General features: G+C 39.9%; 1 long non-coding RNA gene across 3 annotated transcripts in view; it reads left to right on the plus strand.

The window, feature by feature from the left end:
• Positions 1 to 5291: 5291 nt before the first annotated feature.
• Positions 5292 to 13294, plus strand: part of LOC137175505 (uncharacterized) — a 38470-nt gene continuing 30467 nt past the window's right edge. Inside the window, exon 1 of one of the 3 annotated variants that reach the window (XR_010925633.1) lies at positions 5292 to 6199. This is a non-coding gene — a long non-coding RNA (uncharacterized lncRNA). The remainder of the gene's footprint in view (positions 6200 to 13294) is intronic. The other 2 variants (XR_010925631.1, XR_010925630.1) reach the window with 2 other exon arrangements.

Consider the following 13294-nt stretch of genomic DNA (forward strand, 5'->3'; position numbering starts at 1 on the left):
AGATAATACAATCAATGTGGAAATTATTGCTAATATAAGAATTTACAGCAGAAATGTTTGCACCCAAATGATGACCATATGTCTTTGTCATGTTTCACAGTGCTCTCGAAGTACTCAGCTGCTTTAATAATTTGGTGCTCTGACCCAAACCCAAAGACTTGTTATTACTAAACCTCGAAGCATAATGTTACTTAGTTTTATTTTTTTTAGTGTGTTTTTTGTAGTTTAGGATCCTTTTAACTTGTCTTTGAGTATCTTGACATGCAAATTATGAATAAAATGTATTATTATCATTATTATTATTATGGTCATATTGTACTCTACAAGTTAATTTCTGAGCCACATTGCTAAAAAGAAGTTCAAAGAAACACAAACAGTGAAATGATCACAGGTTTTAAACAAACCTACCAATTAACCAAACTTATTTGGAAGAGAAATTGAAAGTGAATGGAATAATTGTTGCCCCAACTAGTTTGGAGGTCGACTGTCAACATTTCAGGTGCGCTCACTCTCAGTTTCACCCCCAAATTAAGTGGTTTTGACAATCTTGCTAAAGTGTTGGCTTGTAAACAACGTGTCGTACTGCTTAACCCTATTTGACATTTTAGGAAAGTTTGTCATTATGTGTGTTTGTCATGTCACAATTATTTGGGTGAGTATAATGTTAACACACAGTATCTGAATAAAACGATAACCAAAACTACAAAAATAAGATTCAGTGAAATGGTGATCAGTGTTGTACAGTATATCTGGTATGTACTAAAGAGACCGCTACATGTAAAGATACAGGTAGTTAGAAGAATTTCTGTCCACACACAATGTTTCCCTGAACATAAAAAGACCGTCTTGTGTACTGTAAATGTGAAGGCTTGCCAGCAAACATTATGCCAGATGGCTTCCTCCTGAAGCATAGCTTACCCATATGTCAATCCACAGTAATAACTCCCATGAGGTTAGCAGAAGGGAGAAAGGTTACACGCTCAGTTATGGGCTTCACCTTTTCAAATCTCCCTGCAGAAGAATTCTGATCTAAGATCAGAGACAGTAGTGAGATTGATATGACACATTTGGACAATTATGACCTGGATTATATTATTTTAGTTATTTCATCATCATAAAAACAAACACTGAAATGATCAGTGCTTTCCATTGCTTCCCATCAGTTGCCAATAATAAAGAAAGGTTTTGAAAATAAAAATATTCATGCAATGAATGATACCTAATGTAGAAATACATGAAAACCATTAACCTGCAGGTTGGCAGATGAGGTGATGAATGATATTTCTTCCTTTTGAATGACAAATTATGAGAAATGATTCTGTCCTTTAAAGTGATTGATCAGCTCAGGTCAAATTGTTGAGTGTCTCATTTGTCATTTCAAGCGGGCGGACGAGGACGGTCATTTGTCCGGTGTCTTATCTTGATCTCTACCAGTCCCCCTACCAGTGTGCTGTACCAAATCTGCCAGCAGCCATTTGCCATCAAAATGTCAGATTTATACTGTGAGCGTGTGTTTGCATGGGAGGATGGCTGGAAGGACTTCCATTCAGTAGCTCAGAGATGAAAAGACTGCATTTTCTATAGCTGAAGTTCTGCAGAACGCTCCAAGGACAAATCTTTGTGCTGTGAGAGAAAATTGCGCACCTTCAACTAAAGGTTCACAACTCAAATTCAATATGTCATGGTCTCCATGGAAGCAAGATAAAGACTTTTTTTTCTTTTTAAAGCAAAGGCATACAGTACCATCACTTTGACTAAAGCATATTTTTTTGAAATCTTTTCATTCTGGCAAATTTTCAGTTCGAATAGAAAACAATTCAGAAACCTTACATTCACTGTTTTGTGATGAAACTACTTTAATTCAGTTAGAGTAAGGGAACAAAAACTGATGAAAATGTGTGATGTTTTGATGTACAGAAGTCAATATATGCAGCGTATGAGGCAGAACATATTACAATGAATCTCCATCAGATGATGATCAAACAGAAACTGATGAAAATGCTAAAACTTTGATTTCATCTTTTCAAAGCTTTTAAGTGCTGGCAGTAGCTTTTCCATTTAGATTTAGCAATGACAAGCCATGTGAAGTATGTGTTTATTAGTCTGTTGATGCATGAGGTGTTTTGTCTGCCTGCTGCACAGAGCGATGAATAGGCCTTTAGAACAGCACACATTTCAACACAATATGGCATTTTGACTGACATGGATTGCTGATACCCTTCAATGGAACAGTCATTGTTAACGGTATTAATTACACCTGTGCTTTTCTCGCTATGACAAGTCAAAATGTCTGCTATGAAAGAAACTCATTCAAGTCGGCATAAGCTGCGTGTGCTGTTTTGTGATATGCTTGCTTTTTACCACCGCGTAGACATCGGCTGCGACACTATTCACATATTACATTGCTTATACCTGGATTAAAAGGTACCGTATTGGCATGAAAAGAAAAGACAACCCGGATTGTAAGACATCTGTTTTTGGAACACTTTCTGAGAATTCAACACAATTTCACACTCTTCCCGGATACAAAGAAAAGAGAGTCATCATTCTTGAAGCCTTTCCTCTGGTAAAAGTGAAACATGAAATACTACCATTAAAGCAGAATGTAAATCCTACATTTGCGTATCTCCTCTATCAGTCACATACTGATACACTCTCCTGTCAGGCTCTTGGCAGGTCATTTTTCAGACAGTCTTTTGGGTTTCTCACACTTTTAGGGCTGACTAACTCTAGAGGACACTCTATAAACTGAAGACACTCACTACCGTAGCAACATTAAAGCTACAAACAACCCGCTGGCACATTCCATTCAAAAAGAATATCTCTATCCCCTACATGTAATTGTCTAGATCTCAAATACAAGGTGGACCCCACTTTCCAAATGTAATTTCAAGAAAAAATATTGTCTTATATTTGAGTAGTATATGAGTAGTCCCACTAGGGGGCAGATTAGGGCCTAATCATCCATGGCTGATGCCAGAATATCTTCCTTGTGAACATAAAAATGCCGTAATTGCAATTTACCGAGTTTGCTGCTGACATTACTTTCTGATACCGCCCCCACAGGTCATGTGCTGAACTGCATCTTGCGGACGTATAGCGTTAATTTCTGAGGACATGCAAGTAACACAGGACACACAAGGTAGTCATAATGCGCATGCAAACATGTAGTTAAAAGCAGGTATATCAGCCTCTTTAGATGTTCCACCTTGAGTGACAGAAGATTGAGAGAGATGTCAATCAACCACAGTCTGTATACACCCACAGTCCTGAGAAGAGGTCTGATCAAGAAAAATAAGTGAAAACACCTGAGAGTGTGCACAATGGGTTTGTAGAAGCTTTAACACCAGGGACTGCACTTGGATCTGAGCCTTTTCACTTCAGATTATGTCACAGGGTGATGCTGTGTGTGTGTGTGTGAGGGGGTGTATGTAATGGCTGGTCCTGGTGGTGGTGCTGTTTTTGGTGGGAACTCTCTGGGCTTTTGGGGGGTTTTACATTGACTTAGAAAGACACTTGAGTTCAGCGTGCTGTGACTGGTGCACTAGGCTCTATAGAGGTGTTTTCCACTTGTCTCCTGACAGCTAATTAACAGGTGCAGGGCAGGTGTGCTTGCCGGGAGAGAAACAGAGCTCATAGATGCCGTGATGGAGCAGTGTAGAAGAGACTTGGTGTGCACAGAATGCAACGTAGGAATGAAGGGAAGATACCAGCCTATGGCCTGGTTGCCAAAAAGTAGAGTGTAAAAGTTTATTTAAATTGATCTTTGATTTGTTTTGGTTGCAGTGCATTTAGTTAACAGTTTATTTTGGCTTACCCCTTTTAGTTAACATAGCTAGACTATGATGCAGTAGGAGACTGAGACAGATAAGTCTGTTTTGTTTTCACCCTCTGTATTCATGTTGGAGACGCCACGGGGCGGCCACGTACTGGAGGCCATGCATGCGCTGCAACCACAGCTAAAACAGAACAGCTCTTCTCAGCTGGATTGAACACTGGACTCATTTAATACTGAGGCATTTAATTGCCTTTAGTGTTATTTTATTCCTTCTAAGAGACTTAGACTTTTAACCCATGTATTAAATCTGTTCTTAACTTGTGCTTTAGCTTATAATAAATTCATTTGTTTTTATGCTCACTTTCTGTCTGCATGCTGTTTTGGGTCAGTACAACTGCCCAGTAGAAATTACTGGATTTTTCTTTAAAGTCACATTCCAGACCTGTGACACAAGGTTCCACACTCAGATTTATAAAATAAAAACAAAATTTCCTTCAGTCATTTTTCATTTGCCCTCAAAAGCTGGAGCAATTATTATACCATTTAGAGAGAAACTGCCTCAACAGTTGGCAGCTTCTTTGTATTTCATTTTTTTTTGTTTTTTTCAATAAAGTCCTTCAGAGCAGAGTCATCATTGCATACAGAGAGGTTGCTTTTTCTGCTTTTGAGATGCCACCATTTTAGCACTGCGATTCACCTCTGTGCCTGTTGCCAAGCAACTCCTGACACTTTAGGGATGCGACGTGAATGCAGGAGCTGCCATGATATTTCCACATTGTTTTGTACTGTGCACCTTAGGTTTTAATGTCATCCAGACAGACTCAAACATGCTCAGCCTTTAGAAATGACAAAATCATGTTTGGTTGTATTCTAGAAAACAAGGGAGATAAAACAACTGGGGCTGGGCCTGCTTGAACCTGGAGTATGGAGATGATGCAGCAAATTAACAGACTTTAAGTCCCCTTTTGGGAGAAACTACCAACTTCAGTGACACAAACATATAAAAAATGTATTCAGTCATAGAGTATTACCTAACTTGAATTCTAGTATTAGTGGGGTTGTCACTAATCACAAAATATCACAACAGGCACATGTAGCCAGGTTAAAAATACCATATATTGTAATAAAGTTTATGTTAAGCTAAATAATTAACGTTAAAAGATACATCATAAATATGGTTAAAAAAAGCTATTTCCTAAAATATTTAAAGGTTCAGTGGAATAAATAAGTTTTAAAAAATATTGAGATGTATAGTATAGATGTAAGTATTAATATTCGTTTTATTTTGAAGAGTTCATGGTCGTAAAAGGAAGTAGTATTCCAGAATAAGTTTAATACTGGTCATTCATTGGTTGAAAAGGGTTGGATCACACAGGTGTATGTAAAGAAAGAGGAAGTAGAGTGTGAGTGAAATTGTGTAACTGGACGGACTGAGCAGCGATGTATCATGGATGTATAGTAAGAGCTGGATAGGGCGCCGCTGCCCAGCCTTGCAGCCAATTTTTCCCAGTGGCCACTCGCGATATTGCAGCGAAAAATCCCCCTGCGGCCCAAAAAGGATTTTCCCTATAGACCACTATTGTAAAAGAGACGCCTGTAAAACTGTTGACAGGACCCTTCGAACTGCAAACAGCGTCAGTTATGACTCTTTCTGTAATGAACGTTTGATCCATGGAGGCTTTATGTTTGAAAAACTTTCCTCCAGCCGAGAAAAGCGATTTAAAGATCAGTGACGTCATCACAATGTAAAGTCTATGGGCCGAGCGGGAGCTCGAGTGCGGGGCCCGCGGGGGAAACACTACTGCGCATATTCAGTGGGCCGTACAACGCGGAAGCAAACCCGGAAGCTAGAAACTTTTTTGGCGTATGCGCCAGGCGAGCAATTCCTATAGGACTGAAAGGGCGCCATTTTTAGTCCGGCTCTTGTAATACATCCATGCGATGTATGTGCGGTGTTTACAAACAAATGTGTAGCTGGTGTCGGAGATTATCTACCCGACAGTCTATGCCAGGATACGCATTCTACGTATCTCCAGCGAGCAGCTGGAGATACTTCTACACTAAGTTTGTTGCACAGTTGTTCCAAGTTTGTTTGTTTATTAGCGCATTAGCCGAACGTGTGTTGTTAGCACACAGTGAATGGATTTATAGCCACTGTGTAGCTAAGCCAAAGCTAAAGCTAAAGGCCTTAGTTTATCGTTTCGACGTGGAAACCCTGAGGATTTATCGGACAGTGCCATGAGCCACTAAGTCATCGCTCAGAGAGACTTTTCACTACATGGGCCGGACCCGCCATCTTGGGACTTGAGCGTGTATCCTCTTCCTTCCCGGAGACCGAGGTTGGTGTAAACTACATCCTGTTCTTTCCCGGAGACCGAGGCTGGAATAAACTGCTGATTGGAGTCAGACTTCATGACCAAGGTACCACACTTTATTTTTTCGCTCTTTGAGTGAAGCAGCCAAATAGTTTTGGGGCCTCTCTGTTCATTCTTTTTTATTTTATTTAAATACCTGCCGGCTTGTGTGTGTGTGCTTGGTGAATGCGGGCCCACGAATTTTGATTGAATTTAAATCAGAGGAAATCTAAATTTCAATTGGAGTATATTGTTTACATTTGGAGAGAGTTATTGCCGTAACTCAAGTTATTGAAAGAGACTAAATATTATTTTGTTTTTTATATAATAAGTAAATAAGATAAGTTCATTCTTTCTAAAATTGATTCCAGTGTGATGTTTGGTTATTTCTTTCACTTGAGGTATTTATCAGTGGATATCAGTGACAGTTTTGTTTAAAGGAGTGATACACCACTTCAATGCAGTAGTCTAATTCATCAAGTAGATTACAGTGCATAGATTTAATACAAGGGTTAAATAAAAGTTAGCCTAATAAGTGTAATACAGTTCATTAGCAGTGAATAAAGGAACCCAAGACAAATACAAAAGTATATTTAAACAAGAGAGAAACAGAGTAACATCTAAGTATTATTTGTTGTACATTAAGTTAGTTGATTTAAAGAACTCAGGGCCCTTCCCTGTTTAGATGAGGGATAGGTGGGCTACACTCAAAAAGACAATTTTCTGTTAAAAAAATAACATATAAGATAGCCGGCTACATTAGCCACCTTTAGTTGCGACCGCCACATAAAGAGTTACAGTTATGCGTACCAGTAGAAGTTTACAGGATTGTTGTGACTCCAGCTGGCTAGCTGGCTCTTTGTAGCAAATAACAATTGGGTCTAAGAGAGGAATGCATACCAATATAAGCCTCCAGGTGTTGTGTTTGTTAATGAGGCATCCTCTCTGGTTTAAAGAGGTGATGCCAAGGGAGTCGACTGAACCGGTTGATGTCTCGCCAAGAAACACAAACAGCAGGAGCAGATGAGTTAATGAGCGGACTTTCAGTTTCTGCTCTGTCTGTGGTCAAACTGATTATTAAACTGGATGTCAATGCTCTCTTTAGTTGAAGCATCTGGTAGCTGTGTGGGATACCATGTATATTTTTAAAATGCATAATGATGACAGTATTGCAAATTATTTTCTGGCCATATCGCCAAGCCCTAGGTGAGTCTTCTCTACTCAAACAATCCTGCCTGATTTTGAGAGTCTTCTAGTTTAACTGTTATTCATAACATACTACTTACTTAAGTTTGTCAACTTATTAGCTCTGAATTGGGACCTCTAGTATTTGGAGCAATTAGCTTGAGAAGAAGAATGTGTGCAAAAGTAGTTTACACCCAAAAATATTTTGTTTTTCTAGCTATTTAAGTTTAGTTGCTTACAAATGTTGAAAAGTACATTTATTTAACTGATCTAAATGGATTTGGATTTGATGCTATCATACTCCAAATCCTATCTATTAGTCTCTATTAGAAATCTCCGTGCTCCAGCCGCAGGTTTTCTTAAAATATTAAGTGTTGAGTCCTGGACAGAGTGAAGAGAAGCATTTTAATTTGGTTATTGTATTCTGGGGGGGAAAAATCTTTCCTTGTAAAATTTCAAGGTTCCAATTCTTTGAATTTCTCAAAAGATTTCAAGAACAGCAGAAGCTTTGTTCACCCCTTGCAACATAGTGCTAAAGCTTCATCATATACTGAAAGTTTGAAATATTTGAATCTCTTTTTGATATTGAGTTGCCCAATTCATTTTCCATTATTCTTTGTTCCTCATGGCTCTGTCTCTATCTCTCTCTCTCTCTGTCTCTCTCTCTCTCTGAGGGAGTGTTATTTCCACACTCAGGAGTCACCATTTGGCCTGGCACAGCTTCACTCTGTAAAACACGGCTGCCTACGAGCTGCATGCGTAGCTGCTGTATTTACCTGCTCTGGCAGCTTGATAGATGTACAGGTAACACGGGCCTGCTGCCGCTTTAAATACTTCAACTACGTCTGCTTGAGAATTCTGCCGGAAAGGATGGACAAGCAGTGTGCCTGAGGTGGAGGGGAGATTCTTGTATGCCATGTTTTAGTCAGCGTCTCACACACACACACACACACACACACAGTTCCCTTTCTGTCTTTTTCTTCCTTTTTTCAATTTTCAATTTCTCTAGCACCAGATTGGTTTTGTTTTTGACATAAAGTTGCACTATGCAAGAGTTTATTATTAAATTACCTGTTTTACAAGCCTAAGTCTCAGGTAGTGTCTATGATGGATCAAAGAGCTCCATCAAAACATCTTGGGAACTTGCAGATTGATAATATGAGAAATGTTTTTTTGTCCTCTTGCAAATCTTTTTTAATGTAGGAGCCTTTCAAACTCACATTATCCTTTTTCATACTTCGACAACTACATTTGCAAATGCAAAGTGGCTTGGCAGTCAACTCCTCTTCTCTCATATCTCATAGGATTAAACAAAATTTGTGAGTGTGTTGGTACGCAGATTTAGTTACCTTTAGACAAAGCCAGACTAGCTGTTTCCCCCTGCTTCTTTTTTACATGCCCGTTGTACAGTCACTGCTCCTCTTCGCTCTATTGTCCACAATGTGTTTTAACAGTTTTCTTGAGACTGTCCTGTGATAACAGTGTTATCTCCAAGATGCCATCTATTCATCAGCTAAGAAAAAGAGGCTTGTTCTAAGCTTTGTGGCAACACAAATACAGAAGGGTTTAAAAGGGGTTTACTAACCTAAGAAGGAGAATTTTCATAAGGCATAAAGGAGCATTTAATTCTTGAGTTTATCTGAATCCTCCACATTTGGAGATACATGTGACTAAGTGTGTTTCCATTTTATGCTAATTTTAAGTTTGTGCTTAAAAAAGTGGAAATGCTGGAAATTAACAAATAAAAAAGTTAAGATTTCATAAAAATGTGGTGGTCTAATGATGTTTTAACAGCTCACTTAAAAAGGGGCTCATGTGCTAAAGAGGCTAACAGTATTTGCAGATTTATTGCCTTATGTCTCTCTGGTGCATTCACTTTTCAGGTAGATCAGGTAGGCACATGAGCCACTAGGTTTTTGTCAAATAAAAAGGTTTTAGCATGACACAATGTCAAAATGTTAAACATGTAGGAGAGAATGCATTTACATTTACTAATGTACATAGTCACTTTCCTTCAATCTCAGTCAGACAGAAATACCTCTGAAAAGGTCTCGGCCCTCAGGAACATCTTTGAGTCAGAGGTGAAGGCAAAGCTGACAGATTGAATTTGGGATTTCTATGCACAAACAACACCTGTCTGACCCTGAAGGTAACAAGGAAAACCGTCGGTCTCACTGTGACATGCAAACATGCAAAGCAGGAATGAACAGATCTAGTGCTAAATGATTTGAGAGAACATTCTTATTGAGGTTAATATAAAGGTGAAGGGTCAACTAATTCTGTAAGAGATGCTTGCTTTTATTAAGCTTTGAGCTTCAGCTGAACAATTTCCTGACTCCCTAAACTACCTGGGTGTTTTAGATGCCATTTCCTTCACCCTTCTCTTTCATAAGGTGTCATCAGAGAAACAGGAATATTTACTCTGATATAGTTTATATAGGCTTTGCTGTTACATCAGAAATCTCAGAGCAACCACATCTGGTATTAGGAGGGCCCAGCAGACAACTGACTGTATTAAAGATAAGAAAAATCTTTTTAGGTGGGGTTTTAAGCTGTTTATTACCTCTGTCATTGCTTTGGTTTGTTTGGTTTGTGGCTTTAGGATTAAGGTTTAGGTCAGGGTTAACATTAGATATATAGTGGTGAGGGTTGAGTGTAAGCTTAGAGTTAGGGCTGAGGGAAAAAAGCCTTTCCAGAAATGTTCCATCCTTCCGTTGTTTTCGTGGCTTATCTGGATCTGAGTTGCACTGCCAGCAGGCTAAGTGGGTGTTGAGACTGAGTGCAGCTCTGCCCAAAAAAAGGCAAGGGGCTGCGTTGGTGTGGGCATGTTACTCCAGGTACTTTGAGAAGATGAGACACGATCCAGGAAGTGCAGTTTGACCAACAGTTCAATGAGTTTGAAGGCTTTTGACACAGAAAAATCTGCAAAATGGTTTATAATGCAGTCATTCTATCTGTTGTTGCTTGATTAGCATGTTTGATTGGTCAGTGCAGCCAGATGATGTCACATTTGTGATTTGGCAAAAGTTGAGCCTGTTTTTACTTTTTTGCCAGACAACCATTTATTTTTTTTTACCACAGCCCTTTGCCTTGGCATCTCTGCCACAATAATGGAGTGATGCCACTCAGATGAATAGGAGGCTGTGTTTTTTTTACACAGTACTGTTATCTGTCTGAACACAGCCTAAAGCTGGGCAGACACTCCATTTTTAATAGTCTTGTATGTTTTCTTAACTCTCACTACATATTTTAATCATCCTTTGCTGCAACTTTTATGCTCACATTGGATCAATCGACCAATAATGATATGGCACTCACACCAAACGCAAGCACGGAACAGTTTTATCCGAGACTGTCCTCCCAAGAAAAACGACACAACAGTAACAGGTAATGTCACTCACCCAACCTATAGTTACGTTTGAGTGGCAGATGCTGTAATAATCATGACCCGGAGCAGTGGTACAGTTCACCTGACTTATACGGTACATATGTTGTCATTTTTTCCTTATTCAGGGGAGGAGGGGTGGATGGAGCCATTAACCCAACAGTGGACTTTGCTGTTTCCCATTTCCAACCACAAGTGTCACATTTCCAACCGCAAGTCGGGACAGTTTTTTTTAAAAACAGTAACTAGGATTGTTCCCAAACCTCTACCCCATGGTTATTATGGTAGCCATGACCAGGAAGGTCACCTAACTCTAAGGACGTAGTAACTTAAACTCACACCAGATGTTTCCTAACCTTAACAAGGCTATTCTGAGATGAGTCAGGAGTGATCAATTCAGGATTAAAATCTGGCTTAATCCATACAGAGTCTGCCCAGTTTAAGGAAGGCGTCCTTCTCTCTAGCAGCGTCTTCCAGCTCCACCTGGAGGATCCCACAATAATGACATGATAGATGGTTGATGAAATCCCTCAAGTGTGTTCTTGGTCTGCACCCAGGGTCTCCTCCTTGGATTCAGAAGGGTGGCGTCTTGGAGGCTTACTGATCAGATGCCCAAACCACCTCAGGTGACTCCTTGAGCTCACTCCAAGTGAGCTCCCTTCAGATGTCTGAGCTCCTCACCCTGTCTCTAAGAGTGAGCCCAGACATAAAGGATGATGTGAAGGAAACTCATTTTGGCTGCTTGTATCCGCGATCTCATTTTTTCGGTCAGTACCTCAGGCTCATGACCTTAACCTTCAGGCTGAGCTTCCTTTCCACCACATCTGTCAGATACAATGCCAGATACAATGCCTGTGTTACTGCTGACACAACACCAGCCGGTGAATACTGCTTTCCATTTTACCTTCACTTGTGAACAGGATACACGGATTCATGAATTACTCCACTTGGGGCAGCAACTCACTCACATTCTATTGTTTTCCAGAAGAGTACCATGGCCTCACACTTACTACTGGAAGAGAGTCAGCACCACTGAGTGTGTGTTTTTGTAGTGAGTGCACAGTTCTCGCAGGCTTGGATTTGAATGTTCTCTACTATTGTATCATGTCACGGATGAGTCACATCCCCGTGACTACAATTTGGGCGATTGCCATGTTTTCATTGCAGCTGAACTGTTACATTCTCCTCTTACAAAGCTGATGACCTCTGTGCTCAAGCAGCCCTCTCAACCCCTCTGTGGATAAACTGAAAAACACAAGTGCAGTTTCTCTTCGCGCTTTAAAAGCTGACATTTTGGAGATAGGAGCTTTCCCCATGACACCGGCAGGATGTGATGCGTGCCCGAGATATTTCTGAGTCACATTCCTACCACTATCATCCCACTCACACCCAGACGGACGCTTTCAGCTGCAAGCTTGATGCCAGAGACACTCAGCTCTCAGACGCTGGTAATCAAATGATGCTAATGAAACAAAGAAGCCTGCAGTGCCCCAGGCCCCGCGCCGACCCGCTTCAGCTGATAACATAACCAATCATTTCATGGCAGTTTGAACATGCAGAAGCCCAGTAGCCATGAGCAGGGCAAGTAGCCTTGGCAAAGATTTTGGATCAATCTATCTGATATTAGGGCCTTAAGCACAAAGCTTAAGACTTTGCCTTCCTCATCTTCACTGGTTATATTCCTTTTTTATAGTATTAGTGGACATTTGTACAGGTAATTAACTAAATCTAAAATTAAAGTTAAACCAAATGAAGCCATGAATCATCCGTTTGAGTGATCTCATTATGCCAGCTGCCACTGCATTTCAGCTGATTATTATCCAGAGAAGACAAGTGCTCTGACAGCTGTAGTAAGAAGGAACACAACTGGCTCTGTGTCCAATTTAGCCCCAAGAGCACTGTGTATCTACATTGTTATCAGCCATATTTGCTTGTTATTTCTTTAATGAATGTGTTTTTGGCTGCAATGTTTAATGGTTGCTTTTATATCAAAGTAAGAGGGGTAAAATGTAGAAAAGGAAACCATATTAGACCCTGGACCCTACAGGCAGCATCACTTGACTACTGCAAAATCTAGATCAGTAAAAATATCTTAGAGTGCTTTCTATGTTATGCATGTGATAGCAATCTGTCTGACAGACTAACCAGAGACCAATGTAAGCCTGGCTGACACTGATCGTTTACCTCTTTGTAAGACTTTCTTTTGTTTAATGACCTTAAAATAAATGGTTTCCCAGTTGAGAGACTATGTAAGTCTTGCTGAACAGCTGCTACTGTGGTCACGTGTAGCAATTAAAGGATGATGTCATATTAAATTTGCCTTTACTTTCCAAGATTGGATCACTTGCTTTAATGACATCATCATTAGGCGACCCAACTGGCAGTGGATGGGACCACAGGCAGGAAATGACAAACATGTCTCCTGTTCAAGTGTCTTTACCTAAATGTTTATCTGTGATATGCTAAAATTTAAACTTAACAGCAGCATAAGAAGAAAACAATCATAAAGTCACAAAATGGATTAAGTAATGTCAGTTTTACAGCAATATCTACCTTAACATTAGCCACCATAAGCTACTGGTCATACCAGAC

The sequence above is a fragment of the Thunnus thynnus genome, chromosome 23 (genome assembly GCF_963924715.1).
Source record: "Thunnus thynnus chromosome 23, fThuThy2.1, whole genome shotgun sequence".
Taxonomy (NCBI): Eukaryota; Metazoa; Chordata; class Actinopteri; order Scombriformes; family Scombridae; genus Thunnus; species Thunnus thynnus.